Source organism: Arachis hypogaea, chromosome 18, assembly GCF_003086295.3.
Source record: "Arachis hypogaea cultivar Tifrunner chromosome 18, arahy.Tifrunner.gnm2.J5K5, whole genome shotgun sequence".
Classification (NCBI taxonomy): domain Eukaryota; kingdom Viridiplantae; phylum Streptophyta; class Magnoliopsida; order Fabales; family Fabaceae; genus Arachis; species Arachis hypogaea.
The window spans coordinates 58,499,382-58,518,532 of NC_092053.1; the positions used below are offsets into that span (position 1 = coordinate 58,499,382).

General features: G+C 36.5%; 1 non-coding gene across 1 annotated transcript; it reads right to left on the reverse strand.

Annotated features, from left to right (window-relative positions):
* Positions 1-4,728: 4,728 nt before the first annotated feature.
* Positions 4,729-4,836, reverse strand: LOC112774576 (small nucleolar RNA R71). The gene has a single exon (XR_003189057.1). It is a non-coding gene; the product is annotated as a small nucleolar RNA R71 (small nucleolar RNA).
* Positions 4,837-19,151: the final 14,315 nt, after the last annotated feature.

Sequence of the window (19,151 nt, forward strand, 5' to 3'; positions counted from 1 at the left end):
AAAACTAAAACTATAGAATAAACACCTGTTTCTCCAAGTCAATCTCTAGGAGGGACAAACATAAAATATATATAGAGGAGAATCTATATACATATATAAATAGCATAAATACAAAATACAGCATCCCAAAATAACCAAACTTTGCTCGCACAGGAAATTCTAGACGCTCAGCGAGGTGCCTCTCGACCTGCATCTAAAAAACAACAGAAATATGTATGGAATGAGAACTGGGGGTTTTCAGCATGGTAAAGGTACCCACATAGATAATATAAAATGTCCCGAAAAAGCCAGAGGCATTCCTAGAACTCCGACACTCAGATTTCAGCTTAAAGGTCCAACTAAACCAGAAATTAAGTAAGTTATCTAAGGTATTCAAGTTCTAAATATAACTTTAACCTAACACTCCAATTTCTGTCTCCTCCAACTCTCCAAATCACCGGTGGAACAACCCCCCTCACACCTCTGCCAAGAGGGGTTTCTCAGAAAACATACACATACAATTCAAGCAAGAAAAACACAGACAGAGGTGCAATTATGGAAAATAGAACAAGTAACAGATAAGCAGAGTTAAGTAATTAAGCAAACCAAAACAATGCACACCCAATAAAAACATACAAATGCACATGATGTATGCCTGTCCTATGGCTGATGAGTCTCATCTATCGGTTATATAGCCAACCCGACTGATGACAAGATAATTTATACGCTTTTTGGCATTATTTTTAGTATGTTTTTAGTAGGATCTAGTTACTTTTAGGGATGTTTTTATTAGTTTTTATATTAAATTCACATTTATGGACTTTACTATGAGTTTGTGTGTTTTTCTGTGATTTCAGGTATTTTCTGGCTGAAATTGAGGGACTTGAGCAAAAATCAGATTCAGAGGTTGAAGAAGGACTGCTGATGCTGTTGGATTCTGACCTCCCTGCACTCAAAGTAGATTTTCTGGAGCTACAGAACTCAAAATGGCGCACTTCCAATTGCGTTGGAAAGTAGACATCCAGGGATTTCTAGAAATATATAATAGTCCATACTTTGGTCGAGTTTAGATGACACAAAAGGGCGTTGAACGCCAGAAACACGTCATGAACTAGAGTTGAACGCCAAAAACACGTTACAACTTGGCGTTCAACTCCAAAAGAAACCTCTGCACGTGTAAACTTCAAGCTCAGCCCAAGCACACACCAAGTGGGCCCCGGAAGTGGATTTATGCATCAATTACTTACTTCTGTAAACCCTAGTAACTAGTTTAGTATAAATAGGACTTTTTACTATTGTATTTGACATCTTGGGACGTCTAGTTCTTAGATCATGGGGGCTGGCCATTCGGCCAGGCCTGAACCTTTCACTTATGTATTTTTCAACGGTAGAGTTTCTGCACTCCATAGATTAAGGTGTGGAGCTTTGCTGTTCCTCATGATTTAATGCAAAGTACTACTGTTTTATATTCAATTCAACTTATTCCGCTTCTAAGATATCCATTCGCACCCAAGAACATGATGAATGTGATGATTATGTGACGCTCATCATCATTCTCACTTATGAACGCGTGCCTGACAAACACTTCCGTTCTACATGCAAATAAGCTAGAATGAGTATCTCTTAGATATCTAATACAGAGGACCGAGTCCGAGATATTAGAATCTTTGTGGTATAAGTTAGAACCCATGGATGGCCATTCCTGAGATCCGAAAAGTCTAAACCTTGTCTGTGGTATTCCGAGTAGAATCTGGGAAGGGATGGCTGTGACGAACTTCAAACTCGCGAGTGCTGGGCGTAGTGACAGACGCAAAAGAAGGGTGAACCCTATTCCAGTATGATCGAGAACCTCTAGATGATTAGCCGTGCCGTGACAGAGCATTTGGACTTTTTTCACAGAGAGGATGTGATGTAGCCATTGACAACGGTGATGCCCTATATAAAGCTTGCCATGGAAGGGAGTAGGAAGGATTGGATGAAGACAGCAGGAAAGCAGAGGTTCAGAGGAACGAAAGCATCTCTATACACTTATCTGAAATTCTCACCAATGAATTACATAAGTATTTCTATCTTTATTTTCTGTTTATTTATTATTGTTATTCGAAAAATGCATAACCATTTGATATCCGCCTGACTGAGATTTACAAGGTGACCATAGCTTGCTTCAAGCCGACAATCTCCGTGGGATCGACCCTTACTCACGTAAGGTTTTATTACTTGGACGACCCAGTGCACTTGCTGGTTAGTTGTATCGAAGTTGTGACAAATCATGAATTAAGATTAGAGCACCAAGTTTCTGGAGCCATTACCAGGGATCACAATTTCGTGCACCAAGTTTTTGGCACCGTTGCCGGGGAATGGAATGATCACAATTTCGCACACCAAGTTTTTGGCGCCGTTGTCGGGGATTGTTCGAGTTTGGACAACTGACGGTTCATCGTGTTACTCAGATTGGGTAATTTTCTTCTTATTTTATTTTCAAAAAGTTTTCAAAAATTTTTCAAAAATGTTTTCTTCTTTTTCGTTTTTCCCAATTAATATTCGAAAAAAAATATTTTCAAAAAAACAAAATATATTTTTCTTCAGAATTTTTAAGAATGAATTCTAGTGTTTCATGATGATTTGTTGAATCCTGGCTGGCTGTAAAGCCATGTCTAAATTCCTTTGGACTGAGGATTCAACTAATCACTTCAATGCATGTAATAGCATACTAAAGCTTGGCTGGCTATTAAGCCATGTCTAACCCTCAGATTGGAGCTTTAGACTGAGAGTGCAAGATTCCTGGAATTCATATTAAAAATTTTGGAATCTTTATTTTTCTTTTTCACATTAATTTTTGAAAAAAATCAAAAAAAAAATTATAAAATCATAAAAATAAAAAATATTTTGTTTCTTGTTTGAGTCTTGAGTCAATTTTTAAGTTTGGTGTCATTTGCATTTTTTCTAAAAAATTTATGCATTTTTCAAAAATTCATGCATTCATAGTGTTCTTCATGATCTCCAAGTTGTTCTTGGCCAGTCTTCTTGTTTGATCTTCATATTTTCGTGTTTTGTGTCTTTTCTTGTTTTTCATATGCATTCTTGCATTCATAGTGTCTATGCATGAAAAATTTCTAAGTTTGGTGTCTTGCATGTTTTCTTTTTTTGAAAATTTTTCAAAAATAAGTTCTTGATGTTCATCTTGACATTCAAAGTGTTCTTGGTGTTCATCTTGACATTCATAGTGTTCTTGCATGCATCATGTGTTTTGATTCATAATTTTCATGTTGTGAGTCATTTTTTTTTGTTTTTCTCTTTCATCATTAAAAATTCAAAAATAAAAAAATATCTTTCTTTTTTTCTCTCATAAATTTCAAAAATTTGGATTGACTTTTTTTCAAAAATTTTTAAAATTCAATTGTTTCTTATGAGTCAAATCAAATTTTCAATTTAAAAATCTTATCTTTTTCAAAATCTTTTTCAAAAATCAAATCTTTTTCATTTTTCTTATTTATTTTCGAAAATATCATCAACAATTAATGTTTTGATTCAAAAATTTCAAGTTTGTTACTTACTTGTTAAGAAAGATTCAAACTTTAAGTTCTAGAATCATATCTTGTGATTTCTTGTGAATCAAGTCATTAATTGTGATTTTAAAAATTAAATCTTTTTTAAAACTAATTTCAATCATATCTTTTCAAAAATATCTTTTTATCTTATCTTTTTCAAATACCTTTTCTAACTTCTTATCTTCTTATCTTTTAAAAATTGAATTTCAAATCTCTTTCAACTAACCACTTAACTTTTTATTTGATTCTTATCTTTAGTAAAACTGCCCAACTAACTTTTTACCTTTAATTTTTGAAAATCCTTCCCTCTTTTTCAAAATTTCTTTTTAATTAACTAATTATTTCAATTTTTGATTTTAATTTTATTTCATTCCTAATTTTCGAAAACTACTAACCTTTTTCAAAAACTATTTTCGAAATTTAACTTTAAAATTTAATTTTTATTTTTCAAATTTTCTCACCTCCCTTCTTCTTCTATTTATTTATTTATTCATTTACTAACACTTCTCTTCATCTCATATCTCTGCTCCCCTCACCCTTGTGTTTGAATTCTCCTCCCTTCTCTTTCTTTACATTACATTCTTTTCTTTTTCTACTCACACAAAGGAATCTCTATACTGTGACATAGATGATTCCATATTTTCTTTTTTATTCCTTTCTTTGTCATATGAGCAGGAGCAAGGACAAGAACATTCTTGTTGAAGCAGATCCTGAACCTGAAAGGACTCTGAAAAGGAAACTAAGAGAAGCTAAAATACAACAATCCAGAGACAACCTTACAGGAATTTTCGAACAATAAGAGGATATGGCTGCCAAAAATAATAATAATGCAAGGAGGATGCTTGGTGACTTTACTGCACCTAATTCCAATTTACATGGAAGAAGCATCTCCATTCCTGCCATTGGAGCAAACAATTTTGAGCTGAAACCTCAATTAGTTTCTCTGATGCAACAAAACTGCAAGTTTCATGGACTTCCATCTGAAGATCCTTTTCAGTTCTTAACTGAATTCTTGCAGATCTGTGATACTGTTAAGACTAATGGAGTAGATCCTGAAGTCTACAGGCTCATGCTTTTCCCTTTTGTTGTAAGAGACAGAGCTAGAATATGGTTGGACTCTCAACCTAAGGATAGCCTGAACTCTTGGGATAAGCTGGTCAAGGCTTTCTTAGCCAAGTTCTTTCCTCCTCAAAAGCTAAGTAAGCTTAGATTGGATGTTCAAACCTTCAGACAGAAAGAAGGTGAATCCCTCTATGAAGCTTGGGAGAGATACAAGGAACTGACCAAAAAGTGTCCTTTTGACATGCTTTCAGAATGGACCATCCTGGATATATTCTATGATGGTCTGTCTGAATTAGCTAAGATGTCATTGGATACTTCTGTAGGTGGATCCATTCACCTAAAGAAAATGCCTGCAGAAGCTCAAGAACTCATTGACATGGTTGCTAATAACCAGTTCATGTACACTTCTGAGACGAATCCTATGAGTAATGGGACGCCTCAGAAGAAGGGAGTTCTTGAAATTCATACTCTGAATGCCATATTGGCTCAGAATAAAATATTGACTCAGCAAGTCAATATGATTTCTCAGAGTCTGAATAGAATGCAAGCTGCATCCAATAGTACTCAAGAGGCATCTTCTGAAGAAGAAGCTTATGATCCTGAGAACCTTGCAATAGCAGAGGTGAATTACATGGGTAAACCATATGGAAACACCTGTAATCCCTCATGGAGAAATCACCCAAATCTCTCATGGAAGGATCAACAAAAGCCTCAACAAGGCTTTAATAATGGTGGAAGAAACAGGTTTAACAATAGCAAGCCTTTTCCATCATCCACTCAGCAATAGACAGAGAACTCTGAACAAAATACCTCTAATTTAGCAAACTTAGTCTCTGATCTATCTAAGGCCACTCTGAGTTTCATGAATGAAACAAGGTCCTCCATTAGAAATTTGGAGGCACAAGTGGGCTAGCTGAGTAAGAAGATCACTAAAACCCCTCCTAATGCTCTCCCAAGCAATACAGAAGAAAATCCAAAAGGAGAGTTCAAGGCTATTGATATAACCATCATGGCCAAATCCAAGAAGGAAGGGAAGGACGTGAATCCCAAAGAGGAAGACCTCCTGGGACGTCCAGTGATCAACAAGAAGTTTCCCTTTGAGGAACCAAAGGACTTTGAGGCTCATCTAGAGACCATAGAGATTCCATTAAACCTCCTTACACCCTTCATGAGCTCTGATGAGTATTCTTCTTCTGAAGAGAATGAAGATGTTACTAAAGAGCAAGTTGCCAAGTTCCTTGGTGCAATCATGAAGTTGAATGCCAACTTATTTGGTAAAGAGACTTGGGGAGATGAACCTCCCCTGTTCACCAATGAACTAAATGCATTGGATCAACTGAGATTGCCTCAGAAGAAACAGGATCCTGGAAAGTTCCTAATACCTTGTACCATAGGCACCATGACCTTTGAGAAGGCTCTATGTGACCTTGGGTCAGGAATAAACCTCATGCCACTCTCTGTAATGGAGAAACTAGGAATCTTTGAGGGGCAAGCTACTAGAATCTCATTAGAGATGGCAGACAATTCAAGAAAAGAGGCTTATGGATAGGTAGAGGACGTGTTAGTAAAGGTTGAAGGCCTTTACGTCCCTATTGATTTCATAATCCTAGATACTGGGAAGGATGAGGATGAATTTATCATCCTTGGAAGACCCTTCCTAGCCACAGCAAGAGCTGTGATTGATGTTGACAGAGGTGAACTAGTCCTTCAATTGAATGAGGACTCCCTTGTGTTTAAAACTCAAGGTCATCTCTCTGTAGACATGGAAAAGAGGCACAGTAAGCCTCTCTCAGTACAGAGTCAACTAAAGCCCCCATAGTCAAACTCTAAGTTTGGTGTTGGGAGGCCTCAGCCAAACTCTAAGTTTGGTGTTAAACTCCCCTATCCAAACTCTAAGTTTGGTGTTGGGAGTCTATAAAATTGACCTGATCACCTGTGTGGCTCCATGAGAGCCCACTGTCAAGCTATTGACATTAAAGAAGCGCTTGTTACGAGGCAACCCAATTTTTTATTTATCTAATTTTATTTTTATTTTATTGTTCTTTCATTTTTTATTAGATTCATGATCATGTGGAGTCACAAAATAAATAGAAAAATCAAAAACAGAATCAAAAACAGCAGAAGAAAAATCGCACCCTGGAGGAAGGGCTTACTGGCGTTTAAACGCCAGTAAGGAGCATCTGGCTGGCGTTCAATGCCAGAACAGAGCATGGATCTGACGTTGAACGCCCAAAACAAGCAGCATCCTGGCGTTCAGCCGCCAGGAATGCACACTGAGGAAAGCTGGCGCTGAACGCCAGAAACATGCTGCATCTGGGCGCTGAATGCCCAGAACAAGCATCAATTTGGCGTTTAAACGCCAGAATTACATGCAAAGGCATTTTACATGCCTAATTGGTGCAGGGATGTAAATCCTTGACACCTCAGGATCTGTGGACCCCACAGAGTCATCTCAGCATCTGTGGACCCCACAGGATCCCCACCTACCTCCACTCATACTCTTCCCTCTTCTCAATGTTCATCCTCTCTTCCCAATAAACACCTTTCCCCAAAATCCTTCACCAATCAAATCAAGCTCTCTTCCCTACTACCCCTTCACCACTCACATCCATCCACTCTTCCCCATAAACCTACCTCATAAACCCCACCTACCTTCAAAATTCAAAATCACTTTCCCACCCAAACCCACCCTAAATGGCCGAACCTAACCCCTCTCCCTCCACTATATAAACCACTCCATTCTTCTTCATTTTTCACACAACAAAACCCTCTCATCCCCTTCTTGGCCGAGACACAACCCTCTCTCCCTCTCTTCCATTTCTTCTTCTTCTTCTTCTTTTCTTTCTTCTCTTGCTCGAGGGCGAGCAATATTCTAAGTTTGGTGTGGTAAAAGCATAAAGCTTTTTGTTTTTCCATTACCATTGATGGCACCTAAGACCGGAGAATCCTCTAGAAAAGGGAAAGGGAAGACAAAAGCTTCCACCTCCGAGTCATGGGAGATGGAAAGATTCATCTCCAAAGCCCATCAAGACCACTTCTATGATGTTGTGGCCAAGAAGAAGGTGATCCCCGAGGTCCCTTTCAAACTCAAGAAAAATGAGTTTCCGGAGATCCGACATGAGATCCATTGAAGAGGTTGGGAAGTTCTAATAAACCCCATCCAACAAGTCGGAATTCTAATGGTTCAAGAGTTCTATGCTAATGCATGGATCACTAGGAACCATGATCAAAGTAAGAACCCGAACCCAAAGAATTATCTCACTATGGTTCGGGGGAATTACTTAGATTTTAGTCCAGAAAATGTGAGGTTGACGTTCAACTTGCCAATGATGGAAGAGGACGCACGCCCCTACACAAGGAGGGTCAACTTTGATCAAAGGTTGGACCAAGTCCTCATGGACATATGTGTGGAAGGAGCTCAATGGAAGATTGACTCAAAAGGCAAACCGGTTAAACTAAGAAGATTGGACCTTAAGCCTGTAGCTAGAGGATGGTTGGAGTTCATTCAACGCTCAATCATTCCCACTAGCAACCGGTCTGAAGTTACTATAGACCGGGCCATCATGATCCATAGCATCATGATTGGAGAAGAGGTGGAAGTTCATGAGATTATACCTCAAGAACTCTACAAGGTGGCTGACAAGTCCTCCACTATGGCAAGGTTAGCTTTTCCTCACCTCATTTGCCATCTATGCAATTCGGCTGGGATTGACATAGAGGGAGATATCCTCATTAATGAGGACAAGCCCATCACTAAGAAAAGGATGGAGCAAACAAGAGAGCCTATTTATGGATCTCAAGAGACGCATGAAGAAGATCATCACCAAGAAATCCCTGAGATGCCTCAAGGGATGCACTTTTCTCCACAGAATTTTTGGGAGCAAATCAACACCTCCCTAGGAGAATTAAGTTCCAACATGGGACAACTAAGGGTGGAACATCAAGAGCACTCAATCATCCTCCATGAAATTAGAGAAGATCAAAGAGCTATGAGGGAGGAGCAACAAAGACAAGGAAGAGACATAGAAGAGCTCAAGGACATCATTGGTTCCTCAAGAAGAAAACGCCACCATCACTAAGGTGGACTCTTTCCTTGTTCTCAAATTTTCTGTTTTTTGTTTTTTTTATGTTAAGTGCTTATCTATGTTAGTGTCTTATTACATGATCATTAGTATTTAGTAACTTTGCCTTAAAGTAGTGAATATGAATCCATCACCTCTCTTAAATGAAAAATGTTTTAATTCAAAAGAACAAGAAGTACATGAGTTTCAAATTTATTCCTGAACTTGGTTTAATTATATTGATGTGGTGACAATACTTTTTGTTTTTTAAATGAATGCTTGAACAGTGCATATGTCTTTTGAAGTTGTTGTTTATGAATGTTAAATATGTTGGCTCTTGAAAGAATGATGACAAGGAGACATGTTATTTGATAATCTGAAAAATCATGAAAATGATTCTTGAAGCAAGAAAAAACAGTGAATATAAAGCTTGCAGAAAAAAAATGGTGAAAAAAAAAATAAATAGGAAAAGAAAAAACAAGCAGAAAAAGCCAAAAGCTCTTAAAACCAAAAGGCAAGGGTAAATAAAAAGGATCCCAAGGCTTTGAGCATCAGTGGGTAGGAGGGCCTAAAGGAATAAAATCCTGGCCTAAGCGGCTAAACCAAGCTGTCCCTAACCATGTGCTTGTGGCGTGAAGGTGTCAAGTGAAAACTTGAGACTGAGCGGTTAAAGTCAAGGTCCAAAGCAAAAGAAGAGTGTGCTTAAGAACCCTGGACACCTCTAATTGGGGACTTTAGCAAAGCTGAGTCACAATCTGAAAAGGTTCACCCAGTTATGTGTCTGTGGCATTTATGTATCCGGTGGTAATACTGGAAAACAAAGTGCTTAGGGCCACGACCAAGACTCATAAAGTAACTGTGTTCAAGAATCAACATACTGAACTAGGAGAATCACTAACACTATCTGAACTCTGAGTTCCTATAGATGCCAATCATTCTGAACCTCAATGGATAAAGTGAGATGCCAAAACTATTCAAGAGGCAAAAAGCTACAAGTCCCGCTCATCTGATTGGAGCTATGTTTCATTTATAGTTTGGAATTTATAGTATATTCTTTTCTTTTTATCCTATTTGATTTTCAGTTGCTTGGGGACAAGCAACAATTTAAGTTTGGTGTTGTGATGAGCGGATAATTTATACGCTTTTTGGCATTGTTTTTAGCATGTTTTTAGTAGGATCTAGTTACTTTTAGGGATGTTTTTATTAGTTTTTATGTTAAATTCACATTTCTGGACTTTACTATGAGTTTGTGTGTTTCTATGATTTCAGGTATTTTCTGGCTGAAATTGAGGGACTTGAGCAAAAATCAGATTCAGAGGTTGAAGAAGGACTGCTGATGCTGTTGGATTCTGACCTCCCTGCACTCAAAGTGGATTTTCTGGAGCTACAGAACTCAAAATGGCGCGCTTCCAATTGCGTTGGAAAGTAGACATCCAGGGCTTTCCCGCAATATATAATAGTCCATACTTTGGCCGAGTTTAGATGACGCAAAAGGGCATTGAACGCCAGTTCTATGCTGCAGTCTGGAGTTAAACGCCAAAAACACGTCACGAACTAGAGTTGAACGCCAAAAACACGTTACAACTTGGCGTTCAACTCCAAAAGAAGCCTCTGCATGTGTAAACTTCAAGCTCAGCCCAAGCACACACCAAGTGAGCCCCGGGAGTGGATTTATGCATCAATTACTTACTTCTGTAAACCCTAGTAACTAGTTTAGTATAAATATGACTTTTTACTATTGTATTTGACATCTTGGGACGTCTAGTTCTTAGATCATGGGGGCTAGCCATTCGGCCAGGCCTGAACCTTTCACTTATGTATCTTTCAACGGTAGAGTTTCTGCACTCCATAGATTAAGGTGTGGAGCTTTGCTGTTCCTCATGATTTAATGCAAAGTACTACTGTTTTATATTCAATTCAACATATTCCGCTTCTAAGATATCCATTCGCACCCAAGAACATGATGAATGTGATGATTATGTGACGCTCATCATCATTCTCACTTATTAACGCGTGCCTGACAAACACTTCCGTTCTACATGCAAATAAGCTAGAATGAGTATCTCTTAGATATCTAATACAGAGGACCGAGTACAAGATATTAGAATCTTCGTGGTATAAGTTAGAACCCATGGATGGCCATTCCTGAGATCCGGAAAGTCTAAACCTTATCTGTGGTATTCCGAGTAGGATCTGGGAAGGGATGGCTGTGACGAACTTCAAACTCGCGAGTGTTGGGCGTAGTGACAGACGCAAAAGGAGGGTGAACCCTATTCCAGTATGATCGAGAACCTCCAGATGATTAGCCGTGCCGTGACAGAGCATTTGGACCTTTTTCACAGAGACTATGGGATGTAGCCATTGACAACGGTGATGCCCTATATAAAGCTTGCCATGGAAAGGAGTAGGAAGGATTGGATGAAGACAGCAGGAAAGCAGAGGTTCAGAGGAACGAAAGCATCTCTATACACTTATCTGAAATTCTCACCAATGAATTATATAAGTATTTCTATCTTTATTTTCTGTTTATTTATTATTATTACTCGAAAACTCCATAACCATTTGATATCCGCCTGACTGAGATTTACAAGGTGACCATAGCTTGCTTCAAGCCGACAATCTCCGTGGGATCAACCCTTACTCACGTAAGGTTTTATTACTTGGATGACCCAGTGCACTTGCTGGTTAGTTGTATCGAAGTTGTGACAAATCATGAATTAATATTAGAGTACCAAGTTTCTGGAGCCATTACCAGGGATCACAATTTCGTGCACCACCGACATGTCCTGGTAGTTAACCATTAGACAGTCTCTCTGTGCGTGCATCCCCAAGCTAAAAAATAATTTCCATAGAGTCAAACTCCAAGATCAAAATAATATTCCATGGAGTCAAACTCCGAGCTCAAATATAATATTCCATGGAGTCAAACTCCAAGCTCAATAATATTCCATGGAGTCAAACTCCGAGCTCAATAATATAATATTCAAAATCCATATATATATATGCATGCCCATGGGGGAACCCGGGGAGTTAAAGTTCCCAGTCACATCTTGCAACAAAGGATCAATAATTAGTTTCAATGTCATCATCATTCATCAAAAATTCATACTCAAAACTTAATTCATTCTTTTCTAAATAAATCAAACTCAAAATCAAATTATAAAATTGTTAAACCCAAATCCTTCTAAATAACAACTTCAAACAGAGCCTCTAATTTTTCATAAAAACTTCGGCAGCATCTCTTCTAAAACTCGGACTTTTGCCACCCCTCAAGGGTCCCAACCACCAAATCAAACACCTCTCGATCATTCAAATCATTTCCAGTATCAAATTACTTCAAAATCAAACCAATTCCAATATTAAATCGTTTCCAAAAACCAACCAACTCCAATAGCAAAGCGTTTACAAAATTGAATCACACATCACATACCATATATACAATCCATCAAGAATTCATTCAGTTCATTCCTATCTTATGGTCTTCTAGCTTAAGTTTTCACGTGACGTTAAATATTAACTACGAGGAACCAAAACCATACCTTGGCTGATTCCTCTCTAAGCTCGAAACACCTCAAAAACTTCTCCTTTCACAAGCTCCAAGCTTCTAAATGTCAATTTTTCAAGCTTAATCACCTGGATTTCATTCCAAACCACCCAATTGAACTCCAAATCAACAAGAACACAATCTAATTCACACAATATCACTATAATCATCATAGGGTTCACTAACTCAATGATTCACAAGGGTTCAAAACTTTTTTACCTTACCCACGGATCAATTGGACAAAATCCAGTGATTTTCCGCTGCTATAGTTCACCTAAACCATCAAAATAATTCAATTTTTCAACACCCAAACTCAAAAATCTCAAAATTGAGGAGAAGATGAATTGGGTGAGAAATGAAAATTTCTTACCACATTGTTCAAATAGAATTGAAGAGAATTCTGAGACGAATGCGTGACCGATGATGGCTCGTCAATCGAGCTTCGGATTGAAAGTTATGGATGATGGAAGTTAACGGTGGTGAGGGTTAGGGATTTTATGCTAATCTCTGTCTCCTTCAACGTTTTTTGTAGGTGTGAAGAAGATGAAGCTTGTTCACAGTGTTTAATAGGTTGGGCCTTAGGCCCGGTCTGACCGGTTCAGTCCGTTGGTCCGTTTTTGGGTCAAAATCTTTAAAATTAGTGTCAAATTTGTATTTTAATATTTCTACTCCTCTAAATTATAAAAATTGATTTTTCTAATTTCTTTGAATAATAATAATTTATTGACTAATTATTTATTAATTTTGCAGGGTTTATAAGAGGAAGGAGAAGCTCGAGGTTGAGGGTGATGAGAGTGAGTGGGTGTTGCACATTTTCTTTACCATTGTGGAGTTAAGGTTGAATAATGGTTAGAATCCTCAATCCATACAATGCTATTTTTGCTAAAATTTAGAAAATCGGCTGGGTTCTGGTTTGGTTCGACAGTCTAATGCCAATTTTTCAAATTTTCGGTTTAAACTTCTATCCGAACCATATTTTCCATCGATTCACGGTTTGATCGGTTTGACTGGCCGATTTGAACCGATTTTCAGAACCTTGGATTTTATCAATATGCATAATCAAATTATAATATTATATAAAACACAGTATTAACGGTTATATCAAATTATCACCAAAGTTGTGAACCCTATCTCTTTCTTCCCCCTGTCTCAAAATTTTTCTCTCATTTTTGCTCTCAACGTCGGTCACCACTAGTGAAGGGTTGTTGTCGCCGTTCAAAGTAGTAGTGACCTTGTTTCTCTCTCCTTTTCTACTCCATCTTTCACAACCACTCATTCCTTCCCTTCTTCCCCTTTTTTCTTTTTCTCTCTTTTCTTTTTTGGGTTTTGTTTTCCGATTTGGTGCCTTCTCATTCTCTTTTTCTTCTTCCCTTTTCGCTTTTGTTCTCTCTCTACCCACGTTCTCTTTTCCATCTCCTTTCCTTTCTTCATCCCTATCCTTCTATTTTTGCTTGCATTTTTATTTATTCTCTATTCTTTTTCAGATTTAGATTTCTATAACTCTTTAGTGGTTTATTTCTCCATTTTTGTGGTGTAACGATTACCTATGTGGCATAATAGCTCCCTTTTTGAGTGTTTTAGAGTTAGTAGTATAGGCTCTCTAGATTTGAGAGAAAAATTATCAATTTCGAGAAAAAATTGATATTCTTGAAAAATTTTAAAGATCTACAATGAGTTCAGATTTACTCAAAGAAGAAGAAAAGATATATCTGACTGTGTTTCAACACATTTGGATAGTTTTAGAAATACAAGGGACTCTGATTTGTCTCTAGTATACTCGTTAAGATTCTCTATAATTAAATATTATGGCCCCTCTCAAATTATACTTCAACAAAGAGAATATTTATCTGTCTTTTTAGATGATCTAATATTCTTTTCGCAATATATAAGTGTCATTTGGAAATTTCTATGATTAAAAGTTTATTTCTCTGTTAAAAATATTTGTCACAAAATTCAAATTAAAAAGTTGTTCTGTACTGAGCCTAAAGTCCATAAAACCATTAAAGGTATAAAAAACTTCGAAGATTGTCTTTTAATAAGGAATTATTTCATATTGAATGTAATCTCAAAAATTGAGGGAAAAGCGTATGAACTGCCAAATCAAAGGCGTATCAAAGTCATTTAATGATATATTCAAAAGTGTGAAGTCGTTATGCAAGAATGATTCTATAAATAAACATGGTATGATTTCTAACATGGTATCTCTAACATAACTTTGAGCTACACTCATTTAGGCATTGGAGTGTCTTTACAAGTATAAATTTCCGCTGTTTAGCAATCAACTGGTGAGATCCCTGGTTCACAAGAAGGTGAGTACATCTCCTTCAGAACATTGGCATTGTCTATAGGGAACTCGTCGATACAGAACTACAAGAATGATTGATGCAAATAGGGACCCCAGGGTGAATAACAACAATTTAGAACATTCACCCAACACTCTACTGTTGCATATGGTAGAAAAACCTAATCTAGATAATAAACCAAATCAAAATCAATGTGACACTAGGCAACCAAGTGTTCACCCAACCGAAGTTACTCCTGGTATGAGTATAATGACTCCCAACAGAATTGGGATTCGAGGGGTTGGGCACTCTCACTCCCAGAAAATGTTGATGCCCGTAATGCTGAGAACCAAGAAGCTCAACCCCCAGTAATCCTGGGGGATAACATGCCAGACCAGGAGTAAGAAAAACTCAGTCTGAAATTAATGCAAGAATGATGCAAGACATGGATTGGAAAATTCAGCATTTGAAAAAGTAAGTGCAAGAAGTTCGGAGGTCTCGTGCTCAACAAATGCAAAAAGCAAGGAGTCAAGAAGCTGAATCAAGGTTGAGGGAGAACCCAATTTCCCATCATGCAGGGAAGCGAGGACAGACACCTTTTAGGGAAGAGTGAGGACGTGACAAAAAGGCTACAAGGAGATCCAAGACAATCTCTAACTCATCCCCTTGAAGAAGGGACAAGTTGAACTCATCGGGAAGCAGAGGTTCAAAAAGACGACCAGGATACAAAGATCTAGTGGTAATCGGCAAAATGCTTTTTGCAACTAGGACTTTACGCATTCAGCTCCTAAAAAATTTCAATAAGCCTACTGACATGAAGTATGATGGAACTATTGATCCCCAGGAACATGTCATGGCATTCGAGGCTAGAATGAATCTAGAAGGTATTGAACATGAAAGTTGATAAAAGGCATTTTTAGTCACACTATCCAGATCTGCGATGCAGTGGTTTAGTTCCTTACCTTCAGGCTCCATTTGTCAGTTTTTAGATGTTTCTACAAATTTTTTGGCACACTTTACCACAAGGAGAACTCAGGCTAAATATCCAATATTTCTCTTGGGGATTAAACAACGACAAGATGACACAATTCGAGAACATTTAAAACTTTCAATAAATCTTTGCTTGAAGTAGATACACGAGTTCCTGAGGTGATTGGCCTATGTCTTATAACAGGATTACAAGAGAGTGACTTTAGGCGACACTTAAAGTTTAATAACTACACCCTTTAATAGCCCTATAATCAAAGTCTAACAACGAATTTTTGAAAGGTGAATCTTACAAAAGTCTCTCATGATTAATATAACATCCCAGATTTTTGAAAATTAAATAATTATTTATTTAAAAAAAATCATTTTCAATAAAAATAATTAAATAGAATTTTATGATTATTGAAGTTTAATTTAATTATGTCTTATTCTATTAGTTTGAATTCTCTATTAGAAACTATTTTAATAGGCAAAGTTTAAATTGATTATTATAATTATTATTATTATTATTATTATTATTATTATTATTATTATTATTATTATTATTATTATTATTATTATTACTAATGTTGTTATTATTATTATTATTATTATTATTATTATTATTATTATTATTATTATTATTATTATTATTATTAGGTTTAATTACTCTTTTGGTCCCTATAGTTTTACGAAATTTTTAATTAGGTCCCTATACTTTTTTTCCTTTTAATTTAGTCTTTGTACCAATTTTTTTTAATTGAGTCCCTACACTTTTTTTTCTTTTTATTTGAGTCCCTGCACCAATTTTTTTTAGTTAGGTCCCTATACAATTAAGCCAATTACTACCAAGAGGGACTTAATTGAAAAAAAATTGGTGTAGGAACCCAATTAAAAGGAAAAAAAATATAAGGACCTAATTGAAAATTTCGCAAAACTATAGGGACCAATAGAGTAATTAAACCTTTTATTATTATTATTATTATTATTATTATTATTATTATTATTATTATTATTATTATGACGACCGAAGCCTCTAAAGAACAAAAGAAAAGAAAATGGACTTATGCATCTATATACATATATTTAAAACATGCCACGTTTCCTTTATATATATAAACACCTAATCATGATTATCACAAAACACATTCTCTCTTCCTCTTGACCGAATCACTCTTAGATAGAAAAAAAAGAAAAGAGAAGAATCGAGAGAGAAAGGAAACGTAAGAAACTATGGAACCTAAAGAACTTTCGGCTTCGATTTCTTGAGATCCGTAATTCTAATAAAAAATCTAATATGATAAAAGTGTTCGTATCTTCCTCCTCTACACGTTGGCGTCACTTTTGTTCGGTGGAAGCTGACGGTGACGTAGCTCCCCTTCCCCTTGAGTTCGGCCAATTGGAGTTCTAGGAGGTACAGACAATTTTTGACATTTTCTTTTCCAGTGGTTCAGTCAAAAAATTTCTCTAAAATTTCTGTTGTTTTGATTTCAAGTGGAGATAGGGGTTTTATTTTAAAATTAATAGTTTTTAATTTAAGGATGCCAAAAAGCTTATTGAGTAATTGCAAATAAATTGTGATTGTTTGGACCGATCGAAAGATAAGCTTGAATTAGAGTTATGACTGTTAAAAATGATTGAGTTTGAAGAGTGTGTTTGATTTCTTGATTGCTTGAATTGTGGTTGAAAATATGTTATGTTTATGCTTTGATCAAATGACATATGAATTGAGAAATTATGAAAGTGAGGAAGCCGTAAAGGTGATTTTGGTTAGTATTACATGTTAAACAAATATGGTCGAAAGGTTTTGTAAAGTTTAAAAGAAGAAGTGAATTTTCTTTAGTTTCAATAGCAAAAGATTTGAAATGGGGCTAATTTTATTGAATTAGAAAGAGCCCACCTTTAAAGGAAACGATTTGATTATTTTGAAATTGATATTTAGAAATGGTTTGATTAATGAAAAAGATTTGATATTCGGAATGTTTGAGAAATGATTTGATTGGGACCCTTGAAGGGTGGCAAAGCCCGAATTTTAGAAGAAATGCTACAGAAATTTTTATAAAGCTCCGAGGCTTTGCTTAAAGTGTTGTTTTAAAGAAAATTTGATTTAAGAATCATAATATTCGATTTTCGATTTATCAACAAAAGTATTATGTTTTAAGTTTAATCCATTGAGAAAAGATTTTCGATTTAAGTTATGATTTGACTTCGGTTTATTAAGAAAATGAATTTTATTTTGATTAAATGTTTAAAGAAATTTGGATACTTATAAACTAAACATTTTGAGGCTAAGATTGTGGAATGATGGAAAGTGTATCTTTTGGTGATGCAGAAGTGTGAGAGATTATGTGGTGATGTGGAGGTATGATTGAATATGTGGTGATGCGGAGGTATGATTAATTACGTGGTGATGCAGAGGTATGATTGATATTGATTATTTGGTGATGTGGAGGCATGACAAAAAGAAAAGGAATGAGAAACTAGGAATGAAAGCATAATTGGATATTTTATGTTTGAATGGGCTTTTGTGCCAAATTGCTAATGCGAAAGTGTCCGCCTGACTGATAGCCTAAGGTTGCTAATGCGAGAATATCCGCCTGACTGATAGCCTAAGGTTGCTAATTGACGATATATTTTAGCTTGAATTGGATGGATTTCATTATATAAACTCACACTTATTCACCAAGATAGCATACTTTTGTGTTTTCTCTCTCTAGATTGAACCTAAATGTGAAAACATGCATTTTTGTGCTTAAATTAAGCAATTTAATCCCATTTTTATTCCATTCGATGCCGTGATATGTTTGTTGAGTGATTTTAGGTCTTAGAGACAAGAATGGTTTAGTAGAAGTGAAAGAAAGCATGCAAAAAAGGAGAAAGCATGAAGAAAACAAAGGAGAAGAGCTCAGCCATGTGTGCATGCGCACAAGGATGCGTGCGTACGCACAAAAGGAATCCGCATGCGTGCGTGCGCACAACTACCCGTGTGTTCGCACAAGAACCCAAGCGAAGCGAACCCAGAGCATCGCGGAGTGTGCGTGCGCACAGTCCTGTGTGCATACGCACAAGTGAGAATTCAGCGAAGTGTGCGAACGCACACGTCTGTGCGTCCGCACAGGTCCCAGTGCATGCCTTCATTAAAAATACACGTGTACTCACAATTTGGGGCTCTTTTGGCCCATTTCTGAAGGCTTGGAGGCTGGTTTGAGAGGCTATATGAAGGGAAATGTAACACATAACAAGGGAGCCATCTTAGATTAGGAAAAACACATAGTAGGAGTAGGAGTAGTGTAGATTAGGAAATTCTCTCTTAGGTTTAATTAGGGTTTGTAGCATTTTATCTTCAAGTTTGATTTTGGATTCTAGCAATTGCATTGTAAGTATCTCTTTAATTTCTCTTTCAATTACATTACTTGTTCTACATTTTCATCTATTTCAATTTCCTTTGTCAATTTACATAGTCTTGCAATTTTGGATTCCTAGTTGTTTAATTTGATGTTTGATAGCTTTTATATGTTTGTTTGAGTTATCTTTATTGATTTTGATCATTTATGGTTCATAGCTTTCATTAATTTACCAATTTTGCCATGTTTTATGTTTATGCCCACTATGTGTTCGATGAAATGCCAATTTTGATTATGGGGTAATTTCCACCCCTTGGCTTGGGGAAAATAAGTTTATGGATTACTAGAGTCATAATGTCCAACAT